Below are 12653 nucleotides of genomic sequence, written 5' to 3' on the forward strand. Positions count from 1 at the left end.
AGTCTACGGAAGGACATCTCAGCTCACACTACTGGCCATTAAAATTGCTGCACCACGAAGATGACGTGCTACAGACGGGAAATTTAACCAACAGCAAGAAGATGCTGTGATATGGAAATGATTAGCTTTTCAGAGCATTCACACAATTTTGGCGCCGGTGGCGACACCTACAACGTCCTGACATGAGGAAAGTTTCCAACCGATTTCTCATAAATAAACAGCAGTTGACCGACTTTGCCTGGCGAAACGTTGTTGTGATTCCCCGTGTAAGGAGGAGAAATGCTTACCATCACGTTCCCGACTTTGATAAAGGTCGGATTGTAGCATATCGCGGTTGCGGTTTATCGTATCGCGACATTGCTGGTCGCGTTGGTCGAGGTCTAATGACTGTTAGCAGAATATGGAATCGGTGGGTTCAGGAGGGTAATACGGAATGACTTGCTGGATCCCAACGGCCTCGTATCACTAGCATTCGAGATGACAGGCATCTTATCCGTATGGCTGTAACGGATCGTGCAGCCACGTCTCGATCCCTGAGTCAACAGATGTGGACGGTTGCAAGACAACAACCATCTGCACGAACAGTTCGACGACGTTTCCAGCAGCATGGACTATCGGCTCGGAGACCATGACTTCGGTTACCCTTGACACTGCATCACAGACAGGAGCGCCTGTGGTGGTGTACTCAACGACAACCTGGGTGCACGAATGGCAAAACATCATTTTTTCTGATGAATACTGTTTCTGTTTACAGAATCATGATGGTCGCATCCGTGTTTGGCGACATCGCGATGAACGCACATTGCAAGTCTGTATTCGTCATCGCCATACTGGTGTATCACCCGGCGTAATGGTATGGGCTACCATTGGTTACACGTCTCGGTCACCTCTTGCTCGCATTGACGGCGATCTGAACAGTGGACGCTACATTTCAGATGTGTTACGACCCGTGGCTCTACCCTTCATTCGATCCCTGCGAAACCCTACATTTTAGCACGAGAATGCACGACCACATGTTGCTAGGGGCTGAACGGGCCTTTCTGGATACAGAAAATGTTCGACTGCTGCCCTGGCCATCACATTCTCCAGATCTCTCACTAATTGAAAACTCTGGTCAATGGTGGCCGAGCAACTGGCTCGTCACAATACGCCAGTCACTACTCTTGATGAACTGTGGTATTGTGTTGAAGCTGCATGAGCAGCTGTACCTGCACACGCCATGTAAGTTCTGTTTGACTCAATGCCCAGGCGTATCAAGGCCGTTATTACGGCCAGAGGTGGTTGTTCTGGGTACTGATTTCTCAGGATCTATGCACCCAGATTTCGTGCAAATGTAATCACAAGTCAGTTCTAGTATAATATATTTGTCTAATGAATACCCGTCTATCATCTGCAAGTTAAATGGCAAGTAGTGTAATTCATTTAGAGTAATGAATAACATAGTTAAGTGATTAACATTATAAGACCACACGTTAATATAAGCGCGACATAAGCCATCGCAATTGTGAAATGCTGGTACATTAATAAATGGTGTAACCGTCAAAATGTTGAATGCCTCAGACTCAACTTTAGCTGTTTGTCCTCCTCAGCCCGTGACGCATCCCTTCCGTCGCCTGCGCCCTCTGGTACCAAGTCGCGTCTGGAACTTGCCGATATACGGTGGCATCCGGCTGATTCTACACCTGGACATCGCTCTCGTGCTGCTTATGTTTCTTGGACGGACGGCGTAGAGGAGAAATAGATACTACCTGTGAATGCTGAGGATGGGCGCGTTTCGACGGCGACATCATCAAAGTGAACACCGCGACTTCGACCGTCTTTTACGGTCTGCCCCGGCCTCGTGTCTGGACAGAACGAGTGCCAGAACAGACATATCGCCTAGCTACGATCAGTTTCAGCGCTATCTGTGCCCAATATAAACTGCGATTTCTCCACAATATACTTCGTGCGACAGCCTTATAAGTGGCCCTATTATGAGAAGTGCATGTCGATGGTCTTCTTAACCTGTTTGGGTACATCTATTTCGTCTCACACACTTCAGATACTATTAGAGGTGTGTCGATTCTCGTTCGTGAAGGGTTAACCGTCCCTCCTTCAGGAATGGAGAGACGAAGGGAATGCTCTGCCTTCTATGTGATGTCGGTCTTACTGCTTTTTGTTGTGGGGTGGCCTGATGCGTTGGTGCTGGGCGGTGATTTCAATTCCATCCTTCACCCCATAAATCAGCTGAAGCGTCATTCGCCTTTCCCAGAGCTTGATGCGATCGTCGACCGTCTCCAAGTTGTAGGCACATAGGAATACGTTCATGGCGACTGATCCAGTTTGACGCACTACACATCACTTTCTACCAGTCTTCTTAATCGCTCTTATATCTTACGCTCGCTGGTGAAAGGAACCAGATTGGCAAAGATTTGGCCTCTGTTGATTTTTGCAAACCATGCGTCTTAAGTCTGCACTGTCACCCTTGACCGTAAAGAGGATGTGGCATAATACGGGTGTTTGGAAACTGAATGTGACCGCACTGGTGTCTATCGACTGTCAGCAGCTTATCGACGAGACTTGGTATTCGTGTCGATGCCGCCGTAGCACTTACCCGTCTCCGCTGTCGTGGCAGCTGTCCTGCACAAAACCTGGCCTTTGCCGGCCCATGATCGCATATGGCAGAGACTCGGCAGTTGGAGGAGGTAATCCCTGAACTTTTATTACGAAGTGTTGAGAGACTTCTCCATGATGCCATTTTCATCTAAACGATGTACAGTATGAACTGCACCAAAACACAGATCACAGCCACTATCTTGAAGGGAAGGTTTTGGAACCCGAATTGTGACCGTATGGTCCCTTGGGAAGTTCCATCTATGTACCACCATCCAGCAGACAGCTGACGACAGTGCTGGGCGCTGATTCGATCCATCACCAATGACGAAGGCAGGCAACATGACACCCAATGCAGCATTTGACGCACCCTTCGCACCCATTACGCTATGTGGTACGTTAACCACCTTCATTCACCAGCTGTCATTGAAGTAGTCGCTTGACTCACGTTCGGCACGGTACCAGAGGTTCAAAAATGGCTCTGAGCACTATGGGACTTAACATCTTAGGTCATCAGTCCCCTAGAACTTGGAACTACTTAAACCTAACTAACCTAAGGACATCACACAACACCCAGCCATCACGAGGCAGAGAAAATCCCTAACCCCGCCGGGAATCGAACCCAGGAACCCGGGGGTACCAGAGGACGCAGTACTGGAATTGGAGGTACCATTAACAGAAGACGAAGTCCTCGATGCTATCTGAGCGGGAGTTGCCAAAGCGTCACCTGACCCGGACAGCATCCCCCTTGAATTTTGTTGTGATTCCCCGAAATCTCTTAGCGTCCATGTAGACTTTTATGCGCGGGAACTGATGGCCCCGACGGTGAGGGGCCACATTGCCCCTATTCACAAACACCATGGAGTCCGCACATTAGTGACTATCGCCCCCTGATCCTGCTAAATAGCAACATAAAGATCTTTAGAGATCATTTGACAGCACGACTTAAGAGGACTGCCCGTCATGTCATGTCCTATGATCAGGCGTCGATAGGCGGAACGTACAACATTTGGACAATGCTCAGCAGCTACTGGGATCTGCCTGCCCTCGCTCGAGCTCACCATTTGCCAGTGGCTACGGAGCCTTAGACTTCAGTCAGGCGTTTAATCGGGCCGATCATTCTTACGGTTGTCCTCCTTCACATAGGATACCTAGAAACTATTGTCGTGGTGGTCATACGTCTCCTGCGCAGTGCAAAATCTCGGGTGCTGTCCAATGGAAAGCCCACTCAGCTCGTCCTGATCAGGCACCCGGTCTGACAGGGATGCCTTCTGTCGGCGCTGCTGTACGCCTTCACTCTAGACCAGTGATTCCTAAGCTTTTGTTACGCGGCCCAATTTTTTTCTGAAAATGATTTCAGGACCCATTATATACATATGTATACTCTACCATTACAGTCACTAGGCAGTAGTTAATAGTAATAAAAAAATTATATATAATATGAAAGTGAACTTAGTATTGTATGAAAAATGCTTTGCTGAGTAATAATTTTGAAAATGGTGAAGGGAACATAATTAAAGAAAAGGAACAATATTTTGATCTACAAGAATTTTATTTCATGCAAATTAAATGGTGAACTTAATTAGATTTGTGGTCTTGTTTAGTCTTGATGTTAATGATACTTTCTATAACTGGATTGAAGCTTGTTAGTTTTAGTCGTAAATCTTTTTCCACCCAAAGTTTGTTTCTATATTTGTTTAAAAAAAACGAATCTGGAAAAAGCACCTTGACGTAAGTAAGTAGTTGTAAACCCCATTAGCACCTTCAAAGCTATGTTTGCAAGCACTCGATACTCTCCCTTTAATTTGATACTAAATAGGATTAATTCTTGAAATAAAGATTTCAAAGAAGAATCACACGACAGTTCTATCAGGGAGTCTTCCTCAGATGGCGCCAGTTTTAACTTTTTCAGGTTGCCCTCTTCAAACGGATTTCTTATCCATAGTAGTCCATCAGTAAATCTTGGAAAGTACACTACTGGCCATTAAAATTGCTACACCACGGAGATGACGTGCTACAGAAGCGAAATTTAACCCACACGAAGAAGATGCTGTGATATGCAAATGATTAGCTTTTCAGAGCATTCATACAAGGTTGGCGCAGGCGGCGACACCTACAACGTGCTGACATGAGGAAAGTTTCTAACCAATTTCTCATTCACAAACAGCAGATGACCGGCGTTGCTTGGTGAAACGTTGTTGTGATGCCTCGTGTAAGAAGGAGAAATACGTACCATCACGTTTCCGACTTTGATAAAGGTCGGATTTTAGCCTATCGCGGTTGCGGTTTATCGCATCGCGACGTAGCTGCACGCGTTGATCGAGATCCAATGACTGTTGGCAAATATGGAATCGGTGGGATCAGGAGGGTAATACGGAACGCCGTGCCGGATCACAACGGCCTCGTATCACTAGCAGTTGAGAAGACAGGCATCTTATCCGCATGGCTGTAACGGATCGTGCAGCCAAGTCTCGAACCCTGAGTCAACAGATGAGGACGTTTGCAAGACAACAACCATCTGCACGAACAGTGGACTATCAGCTCGGTGACCATGGCTGCGTTTACCCTTGACGCTGCATCACAGACAGGAGCGCTAGCGATGGTGTACTCAACGACGAACCTGGGTGCACGAATGGCAACACGTCATTTTTTCGGATGAATCAAGTTTCTGTTTACAGCGTCATGATGGTCGCATCCGTGTGTGGTGACATCGCGGTGAACGCACATTGGATGCGTGTATTCGTAATCGTCATACTGGCGTATCACCCGGCGTGATGGTGTGGGGTGCCATTGGTTACATGTCTCGGCCTCCTCTTGTTTACATTGACGGCACTCTGAACACTGGACGTTACATTTCAGATGTGTTACGACCCATGGCTCTACCCTTCATTCGATCCCTGCGAAACCCTACATTTCAGCAGGATAATGCACGACCGCATGTTGCAGGTCCTGTAGGGCCTTTCTGGATACAGAAAATGTTCGACTGCTGCCCTGGCCAGCACGTTCTTCAGATCTATCACTAATTGAAAACTCTGGTCAATGGTGGCCGAGCAACTGGCTCGTCACAATACGCCAGTCACTACTCTTGATGAACTGTGGTATTGTGTTGAAGCTGCATGAGCAGCTGTACCTCTACACGCCATCGAAGCTCTGTTTGACTCAATGCCCAGGCGTATCAAGGCCGTTATTACGGCCAGAGGTGGTTGTTCTGGGTACTGATTTCTCTGGATCTATGCTCCCAAATTGCGTGAAGATGTAATCACATGTCAGTTCTAGTATAATATATATGTCCGCTGAATACCCGTTTATCATCTGCATTTCTTTTTGGTGTAGCAATTTTAATGGCCTGTAGTGTAATACCTACAACAAGAAATCAATATTAAAGAACACTCTTTAATACCATACGACTATCAGTGGGATTAACATGGAACTATCAGATTATTTTGAGTTCGCTGTGTGGGGACGGCCCAACTATCATTTTGAAAATGGAGGTGGTCGAACTTAATTCTTATTTTCTGTATTGGGTGAAAAACAATAAAATGAAAATTATAAACATGTTTAATGAGGAATACTTCAAATCTAAGTGATTACTAATAGAATTATTTCAGAATAAGTACCTGAAGATAGAGGTTAGTGCTTGAAGATGTTCCTTCGTTGCAGCTGCCGTTTCCTCGTTAAGTTTGATTCCATATGTTCCTAAGAAATCACCGAGGAGGGGGAATCCATCAAAATAGCTCTCTTTCACTTTACTGACCTGTCTTTCAAGTTTTTTAATAGTTGTTTCTATTTTATCTTGAACACAGAATTTGTGGACAGCCTTCTCTTGCAGCGATAAATTGAGGCTATAAAGTGCACTGAATATGTCACCCAAATATGAAAGAAGTATTAGCCACTTTTCGTCACTTTATATATCCAGAAAGTGCTCACAGATTTCGCATCACTTTTGTGCTCCGGGAGGAAGATTCTCAGCTCATCTCGAAGCTCAAATAATCTTGATCGCACTTTCCCTCTTGATAACTAGCTTACTTCACAGTGCAAGAGAAGTGTTATGTGGTCACTGTCCATCTCATCGCACAGTATGGCAAACAACTTGAATTTTTAGGTCTAGATTTAATGAAATTCACAGTTTTCACTGTGTCATCAATGATTTTCTTTAGGCTTTCAGACAGACCGTTATAAACTAGGGCCTCGAGGTGCAAGCTACAGTGAGTCCACTGAACAGATGTTGCCACTGCCCAGAGCAATCAAACCTGCGTAAACGCCAGACATAGCACGAGTACTATCCGTCGTCAGTGCAACACATTTTGTCGACTCTGTTTCATTTTCTAACATAAAACTATCAAGACATTAAAAACTTTTTTCCCCTGTTGTTCTCATTGGCAAACATTTACAAAATGCATTTCTCCTTCAATACTCCCATAACATTCAAACCTAAGAAAAGCTAAAAGAATAGCCTCGCCGCCTATATCTGTGCTCTCATCAAGCTGAAGTGAAAAGTAGTCACTTTGCTTGCAAACTGTGATCATGGACAGTTTTACATACTCTGACATTTCATCGACCCTTCCCTGTACCGTTGTGTTTGAAAAGTGTATTTCGTCAATTAGTCTTGTGTGCTTTTCACTAAACAAAGCATCAGATATTATTTTGGCCGCTGGTAAAATAATATTCTCTCCTTCAGTTGGAGCTGCCCCCTTTTTGGGGATCAATATTGACAGTCAGTATGAAGCGATTTTAGCTTAATTATTTTGTTCCCCAGAAATCGATTTTGTCATCACTGATTTTGACTTAAAAATTCTCGTTTTTTGTTTTGGAAAAAGTCGATTGACTTACTTATGTATCCTGGGTGTTTCTTTGATAAATGTCTTTTCAGTTTTGAGGGTTTCATACTCTCGTTAGCAAGTACTTAAAAGCACACAACACATTGATGAAGCAGCTCTTGATCTGTGCCAGAAAACACAAACCCATATTTCAAATAATCGTCATTGTATTTACGAAAGAAAAACTTTGTCTTCTCCTGGAAGAAGTTTAGTTCACTAACCTCACTAACACAGTCACTTTTAGGTGTATTACGTGATGCACTGGTAACAGATGCAGAAGGTTCATCGTAATTACATAGACTCTGTCTTTTACGGCACGATCCAGTTTTAATACACATGTCGAAAGTGAAATAAAATGAAACAAGCTGCCACAATAAACACACATGCACACGCTATGCCAACATACAAACGAAGCACGCTCTCACAGTCATGAGTCACATTGTGCCAAGTGGAAGGGAAAGCGGTGTTGCGTTATTGCAAATTACCGATGGTTTCTGCGCCTGTGTTGTTTTCGTTTCGCCCAGAGCACGTTATTAAACCACAATAGTTTCTTGCTTAGAATGACTTTGTATATAACTGATCTCATTATATAACTTTCCTCTTGAAATAAGATTTCATATTTTCAGTCGGTAATATATTTTACTTAGTTGTTTTTAAAATCGTCCAGCGACCCACCTAAGTAGGTCTCACGACCCACTAGTGTGTCACGACCCGCAGTTTGGGAAGCACTGCTCTAGACCATTTGTTATGTAACCTACGACAACGACTGAAGGGGATGTCGTCGGGTGGATATCGATTTTACTCCACCACCTATGCAGACAATTCGGTCCTGTGCCTTTGAAGTGCCGACGATACGTGCGTGGTACTTGCGTGGGTGGCACCCTACGGCGAGGCGTCGGGCAGCTCCCTTAATGTACGTAAATCTCGAGCTATATATATATATATATATATATATAGATTTACATACATTAAGGGAGCTGCCCGACGCCTCGCCGTAGGTTGCCACCCACGCAAGTACCACGCACGTATCGTCGGCACTTCAAAGGCACAGGACCGAATTGTCTGCATAGGCGGCGGAGTAAAATCGATATCCACCCGACGACATCCCCTTCAGTCGTTGTCGTAGGTTACATAACAAATGGTCTAGAGCAGTGCTTCCCAAACTGTGGGTCGTGACACACTAGTGGGTCGTGAGACCTATTTAGGTGGGTCGCTGTACGATTTTAAAAACAACGAAGTAAAATATATTACCGACTGAAAATAGGAAATCTTATTTCAAGAGGAAAGTTTTATAATCAGATCATATATATATATATATATATATATATATATATATATATATATATATATATATATAGATACACTCCTGGAATTGGAAAAAAGAACACATTGACACTGGTGTGTCAGACCCACCATACTTGCTCCGGACACTGCGAGAGGGCTGTACAAGCAATGATCACACGCACGGCACAGCGGACACACCAGGAACCACGGTGTTGGCCGTCGAATGGCGCTAGCTGCGCAGCATTTGTGCACCGCCGCCGTCAGTGTCAGCCAGTTTGCCGTGGCATACGGAGCTCCATCGCAGTCTTTAACACTGGTAGCATGCCGCGACAGCGTGGACGTGAACCGTATGTGCAGTTGACGGACTTTGAGCGAGGGCGTATAGTGGGCATGCGGGAGGCCGGGTGGACGTACCGCAGAATTGCTCAACACGTGGGGCGTGAGGTCTCCACAGTACATCGATGTTGTCGCCAGTGGTCGGCGGAAGGTGCACGTGCCCATCGACCTGGGACCGGACCGCAGCGACGCACGGATGCACGCCAAGACCGTAGGATCCTACGCAGTGCCGTAGGGGACCGCACCGCCACTTCCCAGCAAATTAGGGACACTGTTGCTCCTGGGGTATCGGCGAGGACCATTCGCAACCGTCTCCATGAAGCTGGGCTACGGTCCCGCACACCGTTAGGTCGTCTTCCGCTCACGCCCCAACATCGTGCAGCCCGCCTCCAGTGGTGTCGCGACAGGCGTGAATGGAGGGACGAATGCAGACGTGTCGTCTTCAGCGATGAGAGTCGCTTCTGCCTTGGTGCCAATGATGGTCGTATGCGTGTTTGGCGCCGTGCAGGTGAGCGCCACAATCAGGACTGCATACGACCGAGGCACACAGGGCCAACACCCGGCATCATGGTGTGGGGAGCGATCTCCTACACTGGCCGTACACCACTGGTGATCGTCGAGGGGACACTGAATAGTGCACGGTACATCCAAACCGTCATCGAACCCATCGTTCTACCATTTCTAGACCGGCAAGGGCACTTGCTGTTCTAACAGGACAATGCACGTCCGCATGTATCCCGTGCGACCCAACGTGCTCTAGAAGGTGTAAGTCAACTACCCTGGCCAGCAAGATCTCCGGATCTGTCCCCCATTGAGCATGTTTGGGACTGGATGAAGCGTCGTCTCACGCGGTCTGCACGTCCAGCACGAACGCTGGTCCAACTGAGGCGCCAGGTGGAAATGGCATGGCAAGCCGTTCCACAGGACTACATCCAGCATCTCTACGATCGTCTCCATGGGAGAATAGCAGCCTGCATTGCTGCGAAAGGTGGATATACACTGTACTAGTGCCGACATTGTGCATGCTCTGTTGCCTGTGTCTATGTGCCTGTGGTTCTGTCAGTGTGATCATGTGATGTATCTGACCCCAGGAATGTGTCAATAAAGTTTCCCCTTCCTGGGACAATGAATTCACGGTGTTCTTATTTCAATTTCCAGGAGTGTGTATATATATATATATATATATATATATATATATATATATATATATATATAGTACAGGCTTACCTGAGGAGATTATTAATCCGCTCAGTGTCACCGACACCTTAAGCTGCCTTTGCATCGATTTTGCGGCTGACATGCGGCTGCTGCAATGGATGCGCTTTGACTTCGTTGAACACTGGCTCTGCACACTTGACCTTCTGCAGCGTACGCTCTATTTCAACACCCACATAGCGTTTCGGGTCTCACACGTGGCGCAAACTCTTCTGGTGCCGCACGTCCTGGCTCGCTGCATGTTAGTTGCGATGGGTTCCTTTATCAGGCAGAGGATGATTTTCAAAGTCCATCATGATTTTCCCACCCATCTCCAGGCTTGAGGGTGTGTGTGTGTGTGTTATACCATGTTTCAAACAGAGCTCGGGCTCTTTATGTCAGCTCGCAGTCGACAAAGTGGTTGTGTTTCCCGACGTGTCCTACCAGCTTACTGCTTGATGCATATGCACTTGCCTCATTGGCGTCTCCGGTGTCGTAGGACATCTCAGCGCACTTCTACGACATCGGGCTCTTTCTTATGGAGCACACCTTCTTTTCAGTCTCTTTGCCGCCAGCACGTTTGTTGTCGATGAAGGTGGCGTACGCTGAGATTCAATTGCCCCCCTCCCTCCCCATTTCGACAGAACAGATGTACCTGCACTACAGGTGGCGCAATATATGGCAGGCGGTGAACTCCCCTTTTCTTGACACTGCTGTACGCTTCACATGGTATGTCACCATCAACTGAAAACAGTCTAATCGTTCTCGTCTCCAAGTTCACCTCACCGACTCCCTGCTCTGCGTCACATGCGGGGTACCAGACACGGACGATCATCGCATCCTTTGTGGTGCGGCAGTAGGCGTGTAGTACTTGGTCCAGCGAATTCTGACCCTCACACGGGCCACTTCTGACTGAATAGCAACGCACACGATGTTCCTGGATGACGTGCACTACCCGTAGACGATGACGCACTCCGTGAATTGGTTCCGCAGCCTTGCAGTTCATTTTTTGCCACTGGCGATAAGAGTATCTTCCATTTTTGGTTTTATGCGAACGAACGACATTGTTCTATTGTCCGTAAAAGTAAAATAAGAAAAAAAAATCTTGGGTTTTTTGGGTTTCGTTCGGTTTCAGTGAAAGACTATCTAGTAGTGAGGCGATGGGTTCAATGCCAAGACCTTGGTCATTTGGCAATAAATTGCGATAAGCAAGTAGTAATTTGTGTACATTGTGGGGAAGAGGCCCATATCAGAAAATATTGTAATAAAATCAAACAAGAGGGAGTGTGTGTGCTATGCAAATATAGGGGTAAAAATGAAAAGGGAACAGATACGGATGTCACACTTATCAAACCTTCCCAACAAGGCAGATTTTAAGAACGGATTACAGGTAGGCCTCTCATTACAGTAGAAAGAAATGAGGACTCTAAAGCCATCATAAAGTGCCGTCTATGTAAGAAACATGAATCATCATCGAGGAGGAGGAGGGCTGCCGGACGAGCGACGAATTTCTGGCAGAAAGGTAGCTGTAAGTACCACGGAACAGAGCATGCGACACAGACCGAAGTAGAGCATCATCCACCTAGGAAAAAGAAGGAAAGAAGTTTTTGGCAAAAATTCATATATATTCCGGTATAACAGAAAAGCAAGATCAGAGACGTATTTAGGTGTGACATATGATAAAGGCGAACAGGATTTGGTGACACAAACTGAAAAGTTGTTCGTAGAATGCGACAGCACACATCCTGAGGATTACCGAAGTAAAAAAAAGGATTCGACAATGCTGGAAATGAATCTGCAACAAAAACAATACGAGACTCAGAGCCATCTCGTGCAGGAAACAAACACCTTCTACAAAGAAGCAAACGATAAAACACAGACCATAACAGATCCGCGACAGATTTGTGAAAGTATAGAGAATGTTATGCAATTCACTAGACTGTTGGAGCCGGTGACGCTTACTACAGCGTTAAGAAATCTACTAAGGTATAAGCATCCAGCATCCAGCATTCTTTTTCTGTACCCGATTTCGTAGACAGAATCCATCTCAAAGTAAACAGTCTATCCAACAGAACTTGAAAATGAGGAGACGTTACTGAAGCAGGTTTCAGCCAGAAGAAACGTATCATTCTCCTTAGATACCTCGTATAAGCACTTTGTGATAACGCATGGTCTTATAGCATTCGATTACAGGCGAGTAGGGCAACACTGTCGAATATATATGTCCGTCACTCCTAAAGTAATGGACATACAGATAGGACAGCTTAATGCCTTGAGAAATGTCAGCGCATTGCATGAGGCTACAAGAGTAGCAGAGGGGTTTCAGTTAGATGTATTGCACCTCCAAGAATCGTATACGAAGGTATGAAAGATCCCCAGTATGTTTATAACTGCCTGGGTAGTCACACAAGGGCAGCGCCCTATGGCAAC

The 12653-nt window shown here is 45.9% G+C and overlaps 1 long non-coding RNA gene across 1 annotated transcript in view; it reads right to left on the minus strand.

The window, feature by feature from the left end:
* Positions 1 to 12653, minus strand: part of LOC126183389 (uncharacterized) — a 249864-nt gene that overhangs the window by 269 nt on the left and 236942 nt on the right. The gene's annotated exons all lie outside the window — the stretch shown is intronic.

Source organism: Schistocerca cancellata, chromosome 4 (genome assembly GCF_023864275.1).
Source record: "Schistocerca cancellata isolate TAMUIC-IGC-003103 chromosome 4, iqSchCanc2.1, whole genome shotgun sequence".
NCBI lineage: Eukaryota > Metazoa > Arthropoda > Insecta > Orthoptera > Acrididae > Schistocerca > Schistocerca cancellata.